This window comes from Oncorhynchus clarkii, chromosome 22, assembly GCF_045791955.1.
Source record: "Oncorhynchus clarkii lewisi isolate Uvic-CL-2024 chromosome 22, UVic_Ocla_1.0, whole genome shotgun sequence".
NCBI lineage: Eukaryota > Metazoa > Chordata > Actinopteri > Salmoniformes > Salmonidae > Oncorhynchus > Oncorhynchus clarkii.
Window position 1 is genome coordinate 6,255,101 of NC_092168.1, and position 18,768 is coordinate 6,273,868.

Genomic DNA, 18,768 nt, shown 5'->3' on the forward strand with positions numbered 1-18,768 from the left:
TTTTCTGGATTTTTCAAGCTGTTTAAAGGCACAGTCAACTTTGCGTATGTAAACTTCTATATGTAAACACTGGAATTGTGATACAGTGAATTATAAGTGAAATAATTTGTCTGAAAACATTTGTTGAAAAAATTGCTTGTTATGCACAAAGTAGATATCCTAACCGACTTGCCAAAACTATAGTTTGTTAAAACCTCTTCGTGCTAGGGGGCAGTATTTTCATTTTTGGAAAAAAAACTTCCTGTTTTAAACGGGATATTTTGTCAGGAAAATATGCTAGAATATGCATATAATTGACAGCTTTCAATAGAAAACACTCTAACGTTTCCAAAACTGTAAAGATATTGTATGTGAGTATAATAGAACTGATGTTGCAAGCGAAAGCCTGAGAAAAATCCAATCCGGAAGTGCCCCAGGTTTTGAAAGCGCTGCGTTCCAATGACTCCCTATTTGGCTGTGACTGTACCATCAACGAGCTTAGTCTTTCTACGTATCCCCCATGGTGTCTACAGCATTGTGCCATAGTTTTACGCATTTCTGTTGAAGAATAGCCATAGGCAGCCACATTGCGTAAGTGGTCACATGGTGGCTCCAAGAGAGATTCTCACGTAAAATACAGAGGTAGCCATTACTCCAATCAGTTCTAGTGAAAAACCAATTGTCCCAACGGATATATTATCAAATAGATATTAGAAAAACACCTTGAGGATGGATTCTAAACAACGTTTGCCATGTTTCTGTCGATATTATGGAGCTAATTTGGAATATTTTTCCTCGTTGTGGTGACCGCAATTTCCGGGCGATTTCTCAGCCAAACGTGAAGAACAAACAGAGCTGTTTTGCCTACAAAAATAATCTTTTGGGAAAAAATTAACTTTGGCTATCTAGCTGGGAGTCTCGTGAGTGAAAACATCCGAAATTCATGCTAGGCTATCGATAAACTTACACAAATGCTTGTCTAGCGTTGGCTGTAAAGCATATTTTTGAAAATCTGAGATGACAGGGTGATTAACAAAAGGCTAAGCTGTGTTTCAATATATTTCATTTGTGATTTTCATGAATAGGAATATTTTCTAGGGATATTTATGTCCGTTGCGTTATGCTAATTAGTTTCAGGCGATGATTACGCTCCCGCATGCGGGTTTGTGAGACACCAGAGGTTATTAACAAGACATTTGTGGAGTGGTTGAAAAACGAGTTTTAATGACTCCAACCTAAGGTGTATGTAAATTTCCAACTTCAACTGTATGTGGGAACTCCTTCAAGACTATTGGAAAAGCATTCCAGGTAGAGATCAGAATGGCGCCGATTTTTAATTTATTTATTTATTTTTTATATACCTTTTATTTAACTAGGCAAGTCAGTTAAGAACACATACTTACTTTCAATGACGGCCTAGGAACGGTGGGTTAACTGCCTTGTTCAGGGGCAGAATGACAGATTTTCACCTTGTCAGCTCGGTGAACCAATCTTGCACCCTACAGTTAACTCGTCCAAAGCAATAACGACCTGCCTCTCTCTCGTTGCACACCACAAGGAGACTGCCTGTTATAAGTAAGTAAGCCAAGGTAAGTTGCTAGCTAGCATTATTATATTTCTTATAAAAAACTATCAATCATAATCGCTAGTTAACTACACATGGTTGATGATATTACTAGATATTATCTAGCGTGTCCTGCGTTGCGTATAATCTGACTGAGCGGTGGTAGGCAGAAGCAGGCGCGTAAACATTCATTCAAACAGCACTTTCGTGCGTTTTGCCAGCAGCTCTTCATTGTGCGTCAAGCATTGCGCTGTTTATGACTTCAAGCCTATCAACTCCCGAGATGAGGCTGGTGTAACCGAAGTGAAATGGCTAGCTAATTAGCGCGCGCTAACTAGAGGGACGGAAGCTACACTGTTACACTGGCAATACTAAAGTGCCTATAAGAACATCCAATAGTCAAAGGTTAATGAAATACAAATGGTATAGAGGGAAATAGTCCTATAATTCCTATAATAACTACAACCTAAAACATCTTACCTGGGAATATTGAAGACTCATTGTTAAAAGGAACCACCAGCTTTCATATGTTCTCATGTTCTGAGCAAGGAAATGTAACGTTAGCTTTCTTACATAGCACATTGCACTTTTACTTTCTTCTCCAACACTTTGTTTTTGCATTATTTAAACCAACTTGAACATGTTTCATTATTTACTTGAGGCTAAATTGATTTTATTGATGTATTATATTAAGTTAAAATAAGTGTTCATTCAGTATTGTTGTAATTGTCATTATTACATTTTTTTTTTAAATAAATCGGCCGATTAATCGGTATCGCCTTTTTTGGTCCTCAAATAATCGGTATCAGCGTTGAAAAATCATAGTCGGTCGACCTCTAATTCCAGGTGATGCTGGTTGAGAGGATACCAAGAGTGTGCAAAGCTGTCATCAAGGCAAAGGGTGGCTATTTGAAGAATCTCAAATATAAATACTTTTTTGATTTGTTAAACACATTTTTGTTTACTACATGATTCCATATGTGTTTTTTCATAGTTTTGATGTTGCCACTATTATTCTACAATGTAAAAAATAGTAAAAGTAAAGAAAAACCCTTGAGTGAGTGGGTAATTTAAATTTTTTGACCGGTAGTGTGTATATGCGCCCATCTCGGTTTACTAATCCATTGCAGAGGCCAAGCATAAATAGTCTTTTAGTCAAGATCTGATGATGTGGTCAGAGTCTCCATATGAAGGGTGTGACGCAATTGTGGAGCCTCCAGAGGCATGCAGAGGCCAAAATCGAGCTCCATACCCCATCTCCATGCGGTACATCCTTTATAAACACAAACTCTGCTCCGCGAAGCGCAAAGGGGTATGAATGCTCTTACTTCTGCTGAGGCCATATCACCGGAAATGCTGCATGGCCGATGAAGATGTCGGATTGACCATGCGGCCAGATGCACAATGCACTTCTCTCTCCAGAATACGCTCTCTCCCGCCAATTTGTGCATATTAATAATTTCATAATGTAATTGTGTGAATTGTTTATGTTTTGATTGTTAGTTTATATCAATTCCCCATTACATATATCACTAGTAGTACACCTAGTAGTAAACCTAAACCCATAGGGGAGGGTCTGGGTGGGCATCTGTCCACGGTGGCAGCTTTGGCGCGGGCCATAGTCTTGGCCCACTTACGTGGCGCCTTTGGAGCGGACCCTCGCCGCCGACCTCGAACTGGGGACCCTTGCAACGGGCCCCGAATAGACGGGAGACTCCTGCAGCGCCGGACAGGCGGGAGACTCCGGCAACACCGGAGTGAAGGGCGACCCTGGCAGCGCCGGAGTGAAGGGCGACCCTGGCAGCGCCGGAGTGAAGGGCGGCTCCGGCAGCTCCTGACTGACGGGCGGCTCCGGCAGCTCCTGACTGACGGGCGGCTCCGGCAGCGCCGGACAGGAGGGAGACTCCAGAAGCGCTGGACAGGCGGGAGCACTTGGAGGGAGGAGACGGGGAGACAGCCTGGTCCGTGGAGGAGGCACCGGATGGACTGGACCGTGGAGGCACACTGGAGGTCTCGAGCACCGAGCCTGCACAACCTGTCCTGGCTGGATACTCCCCGTAGCCCGGCAAGTGCGGCGGGGTGGAACAGACCGCACTGGGCTGTGCTGGCGAACCGGGGACACCGTGCGTAGGGCGGGTGCCATATAACCCGGGCCGAGGAGACGCACTGGAGACCTGATGCGCTGAGCCGGCTTCATTGCTCCTGGCCCGATGCCTACTCTAGCCCGGCCAATACGAGGAGCGCACCGGGCTATGCCTGCGCACTGGGGACACCGTGCACCTCACGGCATAACACAGTGCCTTCCCGGTCCACCTCTCGCCACGGTAAGCACGGGGAGTTGGCTCAGGTCTCCTACCTAACTTGTGTGCCTCCCCCAAGACATTTTTGGGGCTGCCTCTCGTCCCTGTTGCGCTGCCGTGCTAACTACTCATAACGCCACCGCTCGGCTTTAGCTGCCTCCAGCTCCTCCCTGGGGCGGCGATATTCCCCAGCCTGTGCCCAGGGTCCCTTACCGTCCGAAATCTCCTCCCATATCCAGGAGTCCAGAACCCTCTGCTCCTGGTTACCACGCTGCTTGGTCCGGTTGTGGTGGGTAGTTCTGTAATGGCTGTTGGAAGGAGAGGACCAAGATGCAGTGTGGTACGTGTTCATGGGAAATTTAATAAAGAAACTGAACACTAGAACAAAAATCAGCAAGCAAACAAAGTTTTAGATATTGTTTACATACATTGAGAATGACAATTCCTAAATCTATTTAAAAAATCTTTGCAGCTCTCCCTTTCGATAACCACTCTGTTTGAAAGGGGAAAATGGCATACTCTATTCCAGTGGAAACGTCATAAAATAGGTCTACCTGATTACTTATTATCAGTGCTTGACTTGGACTGAATTAGGTTCCGGTAATCATTTTGAGGGCTGGAACTGGAATATATGTGCAGGAGCTCAAGGGGAACTAGAGCTCAAGCAGTAGAGCATTTGAGGTGCCGGTACTCAGCTCTGGAGAGCTCCTGCCCAAGTCAAGCACTGCTTCTTATCCCTTGCACTGGCACAGGAAACTCTGAGGGCAAAACATTTTTTTTATACAATTTTGCAAGTTCTCTAGCACAAGCTTCTGGCTGGACTAAAGTTAATAGTTGATACAATGTTTTTGAAGTTTGTTGCAGACACGCCATGTGTAGCCAGTAGGATTTCTAGGATATTTTCTACATGCAGTCTGCAATGTTTTTAAGTGTTGGCTTTATGTAGGCTATTTTTACATAGTTGGCAATGGCAATAGAAGTTACTTTTTAAGTTTATCATTTTCATTTAAATTTTTGTAGAATTTTGATTTACCACATGACAATGATTTTCAGTTATGAAGGTGTTTTTTTTTATATAAAACTTTCACAAAAATGTGCGTGTGAAAACCATAACTGGCCCTCAGATCGGTAGAAATGATAAGATAAATTGGCATTCCACATGAGCAAGGTTGCCGACTCCACTTGTAGGCTATTACCGGCAATGGCAGAATGTGAGAAAGCCAGCAGGAGCGAGAGGAGAATAGCTGTGTCAGGTTAAGTTTTTTTTCTTCTGGTTATCTAGATCTCTGGCGCCCTCTTGAGGCATTTGCCTTGTTTCATCAAACCGTAAGCATAAAGCATCAGACAAGCTCAATGCATAGAGTTGATTTATAATAAAACACAAAGGGTGTTTCTATATACGGAAAAAATACACGTTCAATCGAAATGTCAGGTTCAGCCCTACAATACAGTAAGAGTACATTGAGACATCAAGTGGTTTGTGATAATGTGATTTGGAGAGTGGTAGATCATGGCGCTTGCAGTGCTATGGTTGTGGGTTCGATTCTCACGTGAGACCAGTACGAAAAAGTATGAATGTATGCAATCACTACTGTTAGTTGCTCTGGATAAGAGTGTCTACTAAAATGGAAAAGGTATGAATAGACCATTTGCGAAGTATTTCAAGAAACTGGAAAACATGAATAATTTTTCTATTCCAGAAGTATTATCAGATTAACTGTTTAGTACAGATTATGATCAGACTGAAGTTACAAATTCTGGTAAACACTAAAAAAAAATCACAAAGTAGTGCACTGGGTCTTTACTAGTCCCCTATTAGTGGACCGATAGGCTTATAAACATCTTCAGCGCCGGCAATTATTTTTCTGCACCCTCCAATCCAATTGGCAAAAAATACATACGTCACAGCACCCCCACCGCCAAACTACTTCCCTTGACTCTGTGCCTGTGGCAATGTTTAGGGGAATGTCTTTAGCTGCCAGATCAATTCCCTCCTTTTTTCTAGCGCCTGGCCTGGGATTCGAAGCAGCCACCTTTCAGTCAAAAGTCCAGCGCTGGGCTCCCTACCGATACTGTTTAAAGAACTAGTATTCCACCCATTGGAAACCGTTGAGTTACTGCATCTTTTACACATCCATTTCAGATTTGAAGGCCCCTTTATAGTCCTCAAAAATCAACAATGTAATACTTGTTACACGTTAACTCTTGCTCTTTCTTTCAAGCACACTGAGTACTTCTATCCATTTCTCCAGAATATTCCATGGACCTCTAGAGCCTTCTGACCAACTACCTGCGATCTCTCCAGAGCATGGAGAAGTACACTCTAGAGGTTGACCGATTAATCGGAATGGCCGATTAATTAGGGCCGATTTCAAGGTATTTTTGGACACCGATTTGGCCATTTTTATTTAATCTTTATTTAACTAGGCAAGTCAGTTAAGAACACATTCTTATTTTCAGTGACGGCCTAGGAACGGTGGGTTACCTGCCTCGTTCAGGGGCAGAACGACAGAGTTTTACCTTGTCAGCTGTTGTCGATGTGTTCCTGGTTCGAGCCCAGGTAGGAGCGAGGAGAGGCATGGAAGCTATACTGTTACACTGGCAATACTAAAGTGCCTATAAGAACATCCAATAGTCAAAGGTTAATGAAATACAAATGGTATAGAGAGAAATAGTCCTATAATTCCTGTAATAACTACAACCTAAAACTTCTTACCTGGGAATATTGAAGACTCATGCTAAAAGGAACCACCAGCTTTCATATGTTCTCATGTTCTGTTCTGAACAAGGAACTTAAACGTTAGCTTTCTTACATGGCCATATTGCACTTTTACTTTCCTCCAACACTTTGTTTTTGCATTATTTAAACCAAATTGAACATGTTTCATTATTTATTTGAGGCTAAATTGATTTTTTAAATGTATTGTATTAAGTTAAAATAAGTGTTCATTCAGTATTGTTGTAATTGTCATTATTACAAATATATATATATATTTTTTTTATTTATTTATTTATTTTTTTTATTTTTTTTATTTTTTTATTTATTTTATTTTTTTTTAAATCGGCCGATTAATCGGTTTCGGCTTTTTCTGGTCCTCCAATAATCGGTATCGGTGTTGAAAAATCATAGTCGGTCGACCTCTAGTACACTCTCAGTAAAAAGTGCTCTCTAAAACCTAAAAGTGTTCTTCGGCTGTCCCCATAGTAGATCCCTTTTTGGTTCCATGTAGAAAGAACCCTTTCCACAGAGGGTTCTAACTGGAACCCAAAAGGGTTCTCCTATTGGGAGAGATGACATACCCTTTTGGAACCCTTCTTTCTAAGAGTGCAGGCTCTTCTCGTAATATATAGTCTACTTATGCACCTTCGCTATTGCTATATGTGATATAGCATATGTTACGAATCCCTTTTTGGCCCGACAGTCTAGGGGGGATGGTAGTGAGACGCGTAACATAACTCATGTAAATTATAATTGTGACAAAGTACGTGTGAACGAAATAACCAGGACAACTGAAATAATACCGTCAAACTCAGGGTTTATTGTAAAACACACGGTAATGGGGGGGAGCAGGAAAAGGGGCTGAGCTGGACCCAAGGAAAGAAACAAATATGCAAAAACACCCCTAAGCTAGACTAGCCTATTTCAACAACAGCTAACTAACTAACCAAAATACAGTGGGTGGTCCGCCCAGTTCTAACTAGTGTGTGTTAACAAAGTTTACCTACGGGTAGTGTATGCCCATGGGCGACTTGTCTTGGTTTCCCCCTTTTCCCACCAGCAACAAACAAACACCATAACCAAAACAATACTCACAGGTGATGACAAAGTGCTATGGAGGTGCTCAAACAAAAGAGAGGTTAATTAATACACAGAGAGCGCGTGCAAAACAGAGGTCTACAAACATGGCATTTACAAAGATTGAGCTACTGAAATCTATATAGAACAGCTATCTACCAACATGGCATTACAAAGAGATTGAGCTCTCCTGAAATCTACCAAGAACAGCTATCTACCAACATGGCATTACAAAGATTGAGCTCTCCTGAAATCTACCAAGAACAGCTATCTACCAACATGGCATTACAAAGATTGAGCTCTCCTGAAATCTACCAAGAACAGCTATCTACCAACATGGCATTACAAAGATTGAGCTCTTGAACAAACAAATGATGGGGTTTTTAAACCATGGGGAAGGAACTGTGATAGGGTAGGAAACAGGAGGAGGTGTGTCTTCTGATTGATGGGTTGATTGTTGACTGATTGGGGAGTGATGATTTTCACCTGTGAGGGGAGAAGGAGAGAAAAGAAACACACACAGGATACACACAGACACAGGATACCTGTATCCGTAACAGCATATAATCAAGGGTCACTGGTTGGATTTACTACACTCACTAAAAATAAAAATGCTTTTCCCCTAGTCCCCAGGTGAATCTGCTGGGCCATGTAATCTGCCACCATGGCAACCATCTCAGCTGTAATTAACTCAAGACTCTGAACTGTACTATTAGCTAGGATTTCCAAAGAGTTTTATTAATAACTTCCTGTGCTATTTTAGAAATACCATAAGAGGAAAAAGCAATCTCAAAGAATCTCTCCGTTTCTGTAATCCCACGTTTATGACGGTGTGAAAAAGAAGAATTAAAATAATTTCTTACATGGGGTACTACATATCCACCATAACAAGACCCATGCCACAACTTTGGTAACCAGGAATATGCATAGGATCCACAGATAAAGTAAGTCCCATTAGGAGCTCTCATACCATTATTACCAAAAGTATTGGCACAAAAAGTAGTCCTTGTGCCATTACTGAGAATCAATTCAAGACATTAGACATTCCGCAACCTTAGTACCGTCACAGGCAGATACATAGATCTGTTGTCTGATCACACTTACTCTGACCTACTTTGACAAACGCTTCCTGGTGCAGTTGAGACAAGTTCCGAGAGAATGACCAATTAAAACATAACCACCCAACAGGGGCTTGTGTAATAACTAGGTAAGGTGGTCACTGATTAGTGTCATTGGTCATCTCAAATGAAGGAAGGTACTGCAGAACTAGGGACTCTGGCATGTTGATAGATACTCAACATTCTCAACCAAATTAGTACCAATCGCCTTATACCAATTAACATCTCTCCATGTACCCAACATTTCACAATGATTAAAAGGAATTGCCCTTAATGGTATTCCTGCACTTGATGTGAATGGAGCAGATATACAAACCCAACAACTACTTTGATTGACTACTGTGGCATAGTGTAGAGCGAGAGCTTGAAACGTATTGATGCCCGAGTGTCCCTCATCCTGCTGATGCGTCTCTGTGTTAGAAATGGAAACACCACCCACATCCTGTATTAGGTGGAAACTCACAAGGAAAATAATTTCAAACATCTTTCACTTGTCTGCAAGACAATAATATTCAATTGTGCTATTGTCAAGGTAATCATTCACCAAGTCCTTTAAAAGTCATCTGCTCTTCCACACTGGGATCAGTCCCACATAGATAACTATTAGAAATGATGTTCTGACAGTCTGTCGGTAGTGAGGAATTCTTCTTCCATTCCACTGGTTGCACTTCACCTGTTGATCTTGTATCTTTTCAGGTACAGTCAAGGGATATTGCTGCAGCCTCCCACTGTACATTCTCATAACCTGTAACGAAGGAAACAAAGAAAGTGAAATGAACATGTCCTGGTTTCAAGATAAATTGATATTTCACATATTTTCCTAAGTAAGCATGTCCCAATTTTCAGGAATAAGTTGGACATTTAACCGAGATATCCCTGATATGACGACTGCGGTATACAACATAGAATCATTTTACTATGCTTCTTCACCCAAGATTGGCCCCCAATTGCTAATCAATCAGTTCTTTATTCTCCAGGCTCCGCTTTGTCATCAAAAAGTGAAATGAATAACATGTATCCATCCTGATTTTCCCTGGACTTTTGATGTTGACTTCCTTATGAGCAAAACTTGATAACGACCTTCCCATTTTGGCCCTAATGTGTCTGTCACATTTTTTTACCATCACCAACTGTCCTGGCACTACATCATGTCCCCCCTCGGGAGTTATTCCCCATTAGAGAGCTGTAGGCAATAGTTAAGCATTGTGTCATTCAAAGTGAATGCCTGCTTTTCTTGAATCTAACGTGCCTGGTATTGTCACATTGTCCATTGTAGTAACTACCCATTAACTACCCATGCCCAGCCTACCTCACCCCCCCCCCCCCCACAATGCTTGAACCGTCTGTGTAAAAGAAACTCAGGGTTTTCCAACACATGACTATTAACCCATCAGAGAGATGATCCAAAGCCAACTCACAACAGTCATGTTCAAGTAGTGTGGTATCTGTAAGATACATCAGAGCAGCTAGATTACATGGTGTCTTTTCAATTATACCCATGTCCCATAGATCTTTAATCACTACTTTAGTAGTGTCCATAGCTTCCTTGCTAATGGGATAATGCTTTGTGCAAGGTGGGGCAACACCTGTCAAGTACACTGGTTCCATATCCAAAGTTCCACACATTTTTCTTCGTAGTCCAAATAACATGGTTCTGAACTGTAGAGCCTTGTAGTTGCCTAATTTGCCACGCCACCTTCAGAAATGTTCAATGCAGAATCATTTGCATAATCACATCAAGGCCTAAAATAGGTTGTACAAATGAGCCTATCCACACCCCTGCATCAATAGAAATTAATAATGGTTTGGTTTGTATCATATCTGCCCCCCCCCCCCCCCCCCCCCCTTGTTTCCATTGTCCCTTAGACGTACCCTTCTTCTCATAAAATCATGTTTTCTTTTCCTACATTCTCGTTGCCTGTGACCAGAAATCCCGCAATAACGACATACACCAGGTTTCTCTTTTACTGAATGACTGTTGTTAGTTTCACTCGGAACCTGCATAACTCTGATAACCACGTCTCGTGGATGCTTAAAAGTTTTCGACCATTCATTCAACTGTTTTGGAGCTGCTTGTCTTTACTTCCTTTTACAGCCTGTGTTCTGGTTGGCCTAAGACATTGTTCGTCACTGCTGTCAGAATCTGTTGACTCAAAGACGGGCAGTACTGACCAGATGCTTGAAACCTGATAGGCCTTGCACAACTCAGTGAGAATAGATTGGGAGAACAGAGGCCACAGGTGGGGGTCACGTCTGACTTTTTCACCCATGTCTCCTGCTACAATAGTTGAATTCCTCCTTTTAATGGTCTTCATTTGTTCACCAAGAGCTTTCAAACTATCCTTTTCTGTCTGCAATGTCATTATATTAACTTCAAAATATATCTCTGTTTATATATTTATTTATTTATCCCCAAAATATAAATATATACATTACCATTCAAAAGTTTGGGGTCACTTAAAAATGTACTTGTTTTTGAAAGAAAAGCAAATTCTTTTGTCCATTAAAATAACATCAAATTGATCAGAAATACAGTGTAGACATTATTAATGTTGTAAATGACTATTGTAGCTGGAAACGGCTGATTTAATGGAATATCTACATAGGCGTAAAGAGGCCCATTATAAGCAACCATCACTCCTGTGTTCCAATGGCACGGTGTGTTAGCTAATCCAAGTTTATCATTTTAAATGGCTAATTGATCATTAGAAACCCCTTTTGCAATTATGTTAGCACAGCTGAAAACTGTTCTGATTTTAAAGAAGCATTATACAGTTGTGGCCTTTTTTGATAATGACACAAATATTAATTTTCACAAAGTCTGCTGCCTCAGTTTGTATGATGGCAATTTGCATATACTCCAGAATGTTATGAAGAGTGATCAGATGAATTGCAATTAATTTCAAAGTCCCTCTTTGCCATGCAAATGAACTGAATCCCCCAAAAACATTTCCACTGCATTTCAGCCTTGTCACAAAAGAACCAGCTGACATCATGTCAGCGATTCTCTTGTTAACACAGGTGTGAGTGTTGATGAGGACAAGCCTGGAGATTACTCTGTCATGCGGATTGAGTTCAAATATCACACACTGGAAGCTTCAAAAAAAGGGTGGTGCTTGGAATCATTGTTCTTCCTCTGTCAACCATGGTTACCTGCAAGGAGACACGTGCCGTCATCATTGCTTTGCACTAAAAGGGCTTCACGGGCAAGGATATTGCTGCCAGTAAGATTGCACCTAAATCAACCATTTATCGGATCATCAAGAAATTAAAGGAGAGCGGTTCAATTGTTGTAAAGAAGGCTTCAGGGCGCCCAAGAAAGTTTAGCAAGCGCCAGGACCGTCTCCTAAAGTTGATTCAGCTGCGGGAACAGGGCACCACCAGTACAGAGCTTGCTCAGAAATGGCAGCAGGCAGGTGTAGGCGAAGACTTTTGGAGGATGGCCTGGTGTCAAGAAGGGCAGCAAAGAAGCCACTTCTCTCCAGGAAAAACATCAGGGACAGACTGATATTAAGTAAAAGGTACAGGGATTAGACTGCTGAGGACTGGGGTAAAGTCATTTTCTCTGATGAATCCCCTTTCCAATATTTTGGGGCATCCGGAAAAAAGCTTGTCTGGAGAAGACAAGGTGAGCGCTACCATCAGTCCTGTGTCATGCCAACAGTAAAGCATCCTGAGACCATTCATGTGTGGGGTTGCTTCTCAGCCAAGGGAGTGGGCTTACTCACAATTGTACTTAAGAACACTGCCACGAATAAAGAATGGTACCAACACATCCTCCGAGAGCAACTTCTCCCAACCATCCAGGAACAGTTTGGTGATGAACAATGTCTTTTCCAGCATGATGGAGCACCTTGCCAAAAGGCAAAAGTGATAACTAAGTGGCTCGGGGAACAAAACATAGATATTTTGGGTCCATGGCCAGGAAACTTCCCAGACTTTAATCTCATTGAGAACTTGTGGTCTATCCTCAAGAGGCGGGTGGACAAACAAAAACCCACAGATTCTGACAAACTCCAAGCATTGACTATACAAGAATGGGCTGCCATCAGTCAGGCCCAGAAGTTAATTGACAGCATGTCAGGGCGGATTGCAGAGGTCTTGAAAAAGAAGGGTCAACACTGCAAATATTGACTCTTTGCATCAACTTCATGTATTTGTTAATAAAAGCCTTTGACACTTATGAAAGTGTAGTAACATCTGGTAAAAATATCTAAAGACACTGAAGCAGCAAACTTTGTGGAAATTAATATTTGTGTCATTCTCAACTTTTGGCCACGACTGTATATAACCACTTGACGACTCAAACCACTTGTAGAACACACATTGTTTCTGTCGGGCCTGGCTACCCATAAAGCATATGTTCACTTCCAAGCATTCTGAATGCGGCTCACAAGGCTTGTACACATCAAGATAGGAGTATAATGAAGCAAAAATAAATGATAAAGGGGAATAGTAAATATACTAACTTAAATGGGAAAATCTACAAGACTTGATACAATAATTGAAGGCAAAATACATGTATTCAGGGGATAGTGGCTCAAGTAACGTTATCTGGTATCAATAATGGACAATCATGTCTATTTACCAAAGTTCAGGTTTTCAATTGTCTTTGTAGTAAAAGCCAGTGGGGGACATTAGTGACTCAAATAGTTGAGATGTGAGCGGGGATTGTTCAGTTAGAAAAGTCGCTATAATCCACAATGACTTGTCGAGTACGATTGGAAGGAATTCACCCCAGTTGAAAGTCTATGGAAGGAGAAAGGTAGTCTTCTTAACTTAGGGAAGGGTGAATGCGCTTCACCTTCCCAGTATCCCAAAAGGTCTCCTCTCTGGTTCACAGTAGGTGCACTGGCATTAATGAGTGCATAGCACATAAAGCAGTCGAACATCAGCAGCCAGTGACATCAGGTGAAATGTTGCTAATGGAATATGGAGCAGTTGTGCGATGAGAGTCAGGAAGCAAGTTCAGGGAGTGAGTGTTTTTTTTAATGAAAAAATGCAACATAATCCAAAACAAGAAACAACGCACAGACATGAAAAAGAAACAATGACGCCTGGGGAAGGAACCAAGAGGAGTGACATATATAGGGCAGGTAATCAAGGATGTGATGGAGTCCAGGTGAGTGTCATATTGCACTAATGCGCGTACCGATGGAGACAGGTGTTGACCTTAATGAGCAGCCTGGTGACCTAGAGGCCGGAGAGGGAGGACACGTGACAGCAGTACTTAGCTTTGGGAATGGTGTGTTGTTCACCCTCCCAATTTCCCAAAAGGCCTCCTCTCCATTCCTCTCGCTCACCAGCAGCCGTCAATCTGGTCCATAGTGGCTTGTTGATTCATAGTTCGTACTCCTGTCAGGTCACATGGATCACACTGGCATTAATGAGTGTGTAGCACGTAACACAGCATTCACCCTCCCAATTCCCATCAAGGCCTCCTTTCTCCAATTCAACACTGGTCTCGGCCTGCTCCAGCAACAGCAAGCTTTCTCCTTAGTCACTTCAGCTCCGGCTCTGCAGACACGCAACGTCCCAGCTAACATCTATGGTGTGCTACTTCTGGCGTTCACCTTAAATAAAGAATAGTTGCAAGCGACTCCCAGGTCCCAATTAGTGACGTGCCAAATTAATATCAGGTGGAAGAGTGGAAGAGTTACTAGGGACAAAAAAAGGTGTGCACCTTATTTGTCTGGGGGAATCTAGGCAAATAATGCATTGTACAGTATGTGGGAAGCTTCTGATAGATACATAGTCACCTCCTTGACATACCTTTTATCACCAAAGCTTTGCTAGCATTTACTGCTCATGTTGCTGAAATCCAACCCTTTTGTTAGTGCCAATGATATAAATAGGCAATTCACACACAATATTCAGTTCATAAGCATTGACTGTTATACCTCTGCTGTGCAACAACCACTTTCTTCCTGGTCTGTCAGCATGCTCCTATCTAGGGATCTTACCCTTATTTTGCCTTATCCCTGTCCACCTGAAATGGAATAACAACAAAAACATAAATAACAATGTGCCTACTACTCAGTCAGTAATTTAGCTAACTAATGAAACTGATGTATACATGTATGAACCTAGTCCTTATCAGCCACATTGTACCAAAACAACAGCCTCTTCATTTATTTTTTAGTTACCAATTCATTAATAAACAGGGGAACGAACTTGTTTGGCAAAAAGTGTTCAATAGTCAGTAGCAAATATTTAACTTAGCTAGCAAATTATATAGTTTTTCTTTTCTAAAATCGTTAGCTAACTACATTGATGAACTCAGCTGATTGTGGAAGTTAGCTCTTTCCAAGCAGTTTCAACATAGCAAGCTAGCTCAGCCAACAGGACTAAGCTGCAGTGAAAAAGAGAATACCAGCCATGATGCTATTTAGTTTATGCTTGCTAGCTACATATTGCCTTTTATCATTTGTGTGAGATGAAATTACTTAGTTTACCATTACAGAAATCCACTGGCAAATCTTTACATGAAGTAGATCATTTAAAACATGTTGAAAAAGCATTAGGCTGAATTGGCTCTAGATAGTTTTCTTAACTAAAATAAGTGTCTTGCCGGGAGTTCTCCATTTTGCCATGTGGGTAATGGGCTGGATATCTACTTGGGGATGTATACGTCACATTGTATGGGCCCCATCTTCCAGTTAGTTAGCCAATCAATGGCATTGTAACAAAAAGCACTGTCATGATTGGTCAATAAGGCTGCCAATCATATTTCAGAAGCATGTCATTGTAGATTTGCAAGCACACAGAGTTCATACAAGCACAGGAGCGCAGGCAAATATACCATGAGTAGGGGGATGAATGCTCGACACTTACGTGTGCTCAATTCCATTTTCTGGGCACGCAGCATTTTTGTCTGAGCTCTTAGCTCTCTCCATTTTCTGCATTCTCGACATGCCCCCCTGCGCTTTCGAATTGTGAGACGGAAATTACGCAATAGTTAAGTTAGTCTAGCGACCAGTAGTAATCATGATCGAATTACTGACTGGGGGCCCACATTGATTTTGTTAGTCACTCTTACTCGGGTATCATATTAAAAACTGAAAACATTTCTCTCCAACCTATGACATAATGTGAAGAATTGCTGAAAATATACTCTATAACTACAATTTCTTTCTCTTCGCTGTGGATGTGGCTACGTAGACCCACAAGCCACTATTGATGAATAAATGTTGTTTTGTGCCCCCACCCCATAAAAGTTACCCATTCCTGCCTTAGAAATACACTACAAAAGTATGTGGACACCTGCTCGTCAAACATTGCATTCCAAAATCATGGGCATTAATGTGGATTTGGTCATTTGCTGCTATAACAGCCTCCACTCTTCTGAGAAGGCTGTCCACTACATGTTGGAACATTGTTGTGGAGACTTGCTTCCATTCAACCACTATGGTGAGGTCGGGCACTGATATTAGGCGATTAGGCCTGGCTCGCAGTCGGCGTTCCAATTCATCCCAAAAGTGTTTGATGGGGTTGAGGTTAGGGCTCTGTGCATGCCAGTCAAGTTCTTCCACACCAATCTAAATACACCATTTTGTTATGGACCTCGCTATGAGCACAGAGGCATGGTCATGCTGAAACAGGAAAGGGCCTTCCCCAAAATGTTGCCACAAAGTTGGAAGCATAGAATCATCTGGAATGGCATTGTATGTTGTAGCGTTAAGATTTCTCTTCACTGGAATTTAGGGGCCTAATCCGAACCATGAAAAAACTGCCCCAGACAATATTCCTGCTCCACCAAACTTTACAGTTGGCACTATGCATTGGGGCAGGTAGTGTTCTCCTGGCATCCACCAAACCTAGATTAGTCCGTTGGACTGCCAGGTGAAGTGTGGTTTACCACTCCAAAGAACACGTTTCCACTGGTCCAGAGTCCAATGGCGGTGAGCCATTGTTTACACCACTCCAACCGACACTTGGTATTGCGCATGGCTATCTTACGCTTGTGTGAGGCTGCTCGGCCATGGAAAACCATTTCATGAAGCTCCCGTGCTGGCATTGCTTCCAGAGGCAGTTTGGAACTAGTGAGTGTTGCAACCCGAGGACAGACTAGTTTTATGCGCTACAGCACTCGGCGGTCCTGTTCTGTGAGCTTATGTGGCCTACCACTTTTCAGCTGAGCCTTTGTTGCTCCTAGACGTTTCCATTTCACAATAACATCACTTACAGTTGACCGGACCACGTTGAATGTCACATCACTTACATATGACGGTGCCACGTTGAATGTCACTGAGCTCTTCAGTAAGGCTATTCTATTGCCTATGTTTGTCTACGGAGATTGCAAGGCTTTATACACCTGCCAGCAACGGGTGTGGCTGAAATAGCCGAATCCACTAATTTGAAGGGGTGTCCACATACTTTTGTATATATAGTGTAGAAAGAGGTCAATTAAAAAAGGTTAGTTTAAAAACAATTATTTTTAAGGGAAATTGGAGCCCATTAGTATTCAAAAGGCCTAGTATAACATAACAAACAGGCCACTGTTGCGGCCAAATGTGGTGTCAAAACTCAGCCAAACATCTTTGACCTCGTGACAGCGTGTCTAGCTCCATTTCTCAACAAACAGACAATTTTATTGTCCTTCTGTAGTATAGGGCCAACTGTTCATTGCTTGGGTGGGGATAAAGGATCGTAACTCTTATCATGCAAATAAAATGATAACCAAATAATATAAATCATTGATTTAGCCTACTATTTATTTGACTGTGTTGCAGTTGTTAATTGGACTATAGATAATAAGCATTTGCATTTTCTGTCTTTTAAAAGTGATCTGACATATATAAAGCCTGTATATAGTAGGCGAAACTATACCCATCATATGACATAATAGCCTGTACACTCATCAGTGTCATCCAACGGCATGCTTGTTTTTTCTATGTCAGGTACCACCAGTGTTACCAATGTTCAAACCAAGGATATACAAACTTGAATCGTCGTTTTCATCCATAAATGTGTTTCTCTATCTCTCTCACAGCAGGAGTGAGGTATTATGAGGACAACATTAGCTAGATGTGAACTATACTTTTCTGGTAAATAGCATGTTCTGTACACAGTCCGTGAGTACATCCATCAGTGCACATGGGAGCATAGGCCTTGTTTGTGTGTCTGTCATGTGCATGTGTGTGTTTGCCTTATGTAAAATTAAATCCCTCTGAACCCTTGAACAAATACAGTGAGTGTGCGCGTGCGTTCTTGCGTGTGCTTCTGCATGTCAGAGAGATAAAGAGTTGTCTGGGTATTCGAGGACACTGTGGTCTGTGGGGATGCCTATAAATGCAAGTTTTTCAAAGTGCATGGGGGCTACTTGAAACTTGATGGGTGGTTTTATGCATATTGAGCACAGTCATATGTGTGTGCCTATGTGTATGTAAGAAAGAGCGAAAGAGATCATGCAAGTGTCTGTATATGAGCACATTGCTGTTTGGAGGAAGAAGAGTTTTTACAGCACCATTCCCCAAACAGGCCAATTAGCAGAATGGTGGAGAGTGAACCCAAGGCTGCCTTTGTGCCTGCGCCAATTTGGATGCCAAAGAGAAACTATTCTCTGGGCTGACTTTATCCTTGCATTTGTCCAATGCTACACTTGGACATGTTGAGAAACACACACACACACACACACAATATTTGTTCAAGGGTTAAGATGGATTTGATCTGGCATATGTTGTAGGCTGTGCGTAAGGCCTGTTAGTGATTGCTTATCAATGTGATGTGTTCCATATTACATTATATAAACATTTTAGATAGACATGAATGTAGTGCTCTGTAAAGTGGGACTTTTTCACAGCGATGTGAATATGAAAGGTTTCTACACCATTTTTCATTTAGTGCATCTCCACCCAAGTCCATTATGAAATATTTCTACCTTTACAAAAAGCATAATCTATTTCCATCTTTCTGCGTCATTGGCAGCTGATCATACTGGTATCAGCGACGCCCATGCAGGCAGTTTTGAGGATGTTAGCCTAAACGCAGCATTCTCAGGGGTTAAAAGGC